General features: G+C 35.9%; 1 long non-coding RNA gene across 1 annotated transcript; it reads right to left on the bottom strand.

Moving 5' to 3' along the window:
- Window positions 1-1401: 1401 nt before the first annotated feature.
- Window positions 1402-2742, bottom strand: LOC130467041 (uncharacterized). The gene is made up of 2 exons (XR_008927200.1): window positions 2678-2742; window positions 1402-1655 (listed from the first exon to the last, which is right to left on the bottom strand). It is a non-coding gene; the product is annotated as an uncharacterized lncRNA (long non-coding RNA).
- Window positions 2743-3096: the final 354 nt, after the last annotated feature.

Raw genomic sequence — 3096 nt, 5'->3', positions numbered from 1 at the left:
AAGTGTGTTTTTTGGGGATATCCAATTGCAAGAAAGGTTGGACAGTTTATGATCTAGATAAAAAGGAATTTTTTTTTGTCTCGGGATGTAAAGTTTTTTGAGGACATGTTTCTGTTTTCTAACCCGTATGATGTTAATATCGATGCACAAAATATTTCTTCAACATTTAATGAAGGGGAAATTGATTTCGATTTTCGTGAGAATTTTGATGATGATAATGACGTTGATTATTATAATGATGATAATGACATTGTCATTACCAACCCGCCCATGTGAACCTGCTTCTTTACCAACCTACCATCCAATTTTCACTCCCCTTGTTAAACTTATCGTTGAAACACCAAGCCCAAGCCCAAGCACTATTGGTCAATCTTCTACCTTATTTCACATTTTTCCCAACACGGGTCCAGAACAGGATTACCTCTCTCAGCCCAATACGGATCCAATCCCCATCATAACGGACCCAGACTCACTTATTCATCCCACATCTGATCCAATACCATCAGCTACACTACCAGATAAGTCTTCATCCGATTTGGGCCGAGGATTAAGGGATAAAAATCCCCCATCTTGGTTGCGGGACTATGTGATTCACATAGTGATTGCCGAAAGTCCATCTTCTTCTACTTCGTCTCCACATCGCTCCTCAAGTACACCTTATCCTATGACACATTATATTAATTGCAACAATTTCTTTTTAAATATATCATAAGTTTTTGGCAGTTATTATTTCTGGTAAAGACCTAAAGTATTTCAAGGAGGCTATGAGGGATGATGGATGGAAGATATCAATGCAAGAAGAAATCCAGGCCTTAGAGGATAATGGACATGGACCCTAGAGGAACTTCCTCAAGGAAAACGTGCTTTAGGCAGTCAATGGGTCTACAGGACCAAATTTTTCTCAAGTGGTGACATTGAACGTCTCAAATTCAGATTGGTTGTTTTGGGAAATCATCAACAAGCAGACATTGACTATAATTAAATTTTCTCTCCGGTTTCCAAATTGACCATTGTTCGTATTTTTCTTGCCATAGATGCTTCCGAAAATTGGGAACTTCATTAGATGGATGTTCACAATGCCTTCCTCCGTGGTGATCTTGAGGAAGAGGTCTACAAGAAATTACCTCCCGGTTTTCAATGCTCCAATCCAAGGTTGGTATGTCGCCTACGAAAATCCCTGTACGACCTGAAACAAGCTCCGAGATGTTGGTTTGAAAAACTGGTACATGCTCTTAAAGAATTTGGCTTTCTTCAATCTTATTCAGACTACTCTTTATTCACATACACCAAAGGATCCATACAAGTAAATGTGTTGCTTTGTAACACCCCGACAATTCTCTCTTTTCTAAAACAACATTTTAATATAAAACGTAGAGAATTATCAAGGCATTATCGCCCGTGTGAAAACGTAACGGCTTATTCAGAATTTTGCAGCGGAAAACATAAAACTAACTTTAGGTTTATAAATAATCGATTACATAGTTAATCCCAAAACCAATCAACGAAAATAAGATCAACTAACAAGTTTAAAGTCCAATTAAACAAACCCAAGTTAACTTAGCAAATCAAAACTAAATACAAGCTCTCTATTCCCGATCCCAATGATGCAACATCTTCAAACCTGCAGATGGACAATGCTTATTGATCCTTAGAGACTGCTCACCAAAGATTGGGTCATCACAGGATCAATAAGGCATAGCCATGATCAACATGCACAAGCAAAAGCACGTAATCAGCAAAGCTGAGTACTACATACTAAATCAATAACAATCCTAGCATGATACTATCAAACCAACAACCCTAACATGATACTAATAAATATAAGTAAGGACAGACAAAACATAATAATTTGACGATTATATACTTGACTAGACTAAGCTAGGCTTAATAACCATAATATTATTTTAGTTGAAATAGACAATGGACCGAGTTGACCATCCAGAAGTCTTCACTAAGGAAGACGAGGTACGGGCGCGACTCCGTAACCTCAGTGACCTGCGATATCGAGGAACGTTTAAATAAAAATAGGACACGGTGATCAATCCGGTCCCAGAAAAGGCCATGGGCTACCACCATGAACCCCAACTCCTGTTTGTCCGTCACTTCAGACGTGCACAGTCTAAAGCTATTGCTATTCAGTTTCACTTTACATGATTTACAAATTGAGATTTCGTTATGACTCAACCATTACATAAGACAGACAATTCACATTTGTTCACAACTGTTTTTATCTTGGAATTAAGTAAGTGATCATAAAAGCATCAATCAAGACTCATTCCAACTTAACCAACCTTTCCTTTAACCATGAGCAACCCTGTATATGGGCATAAAGTTTCAACTTACTAAACAAGGTCCTCCGCCCTTATAAAGTAGTGAAAAGATAGAAAGGGAACAACAACCAATTGATCCAACCCAATCATATAGAATAATCTAGTGTTCCCAACCAACATGTTTGTATCAAACATCCATACTAACATGTTACAGTTCTTATAGTGCAAAATAAGTTCAATAAGTTTGTCCAACAGTATTAAACATGCACATTCAATATAACCCAGTTCGTCCATAATATCAACATCACCAAGTTCAACAATAATATCAACATAACCAAGTTCAACAACAAGATTCAACATGGTTTCAACAATTAGCACACATTCCAAGCACACAAGTATGTACGTACCTTGTATAAACAACTAATAGGCCACTTTAACACTTTCAAATATCGCCTAAAGAAAATTCTCCGCCTAAAACAAACCAACAAATAATCCCAATCAATTTCTAATCATTCGCAACCATAATAAAGCATTCCAAATACATCCTAAATATACTTAGAACATTCCCCAACATCAAAACTTGAGTATTTGATTTCCTAGCATAATAATTATTGAATCAATGATTGAAATTCGTTGAAAACTCTTCGCAAACATCATACTTTAATTTCCAGCAATATAACTACTTTCAAACTGCTCCAAAACATAATTAACATGTTTGAAATCATAAAAACAATAACTTTAATAATTCCTAAACATCCTACCATGATTTAAAATTATTAAAAACCTTAAAATTCATACTTTAAATAACTAAAAATCAATATTTCAA

This window comes from Spinacia oleracea, chromosome 2, assembly GCF_020520425.1.
Source record: "Spinacia oleracea cultivar Varoflay chromosome 2, BTI_SOV_V1, whole genome shotgun sequence".
Taxonomy (NCBI): domain Eukaryota; kingdom Viridiplantae; phylum Streptophyta; class Magnoliopsida; order Caryophyllales; family Amaranthaceae; genus Spinacia; species Spinacia oleracea.
This window is presented reverse-complemented; position numbering and strand designations above follow the sequence as displayed.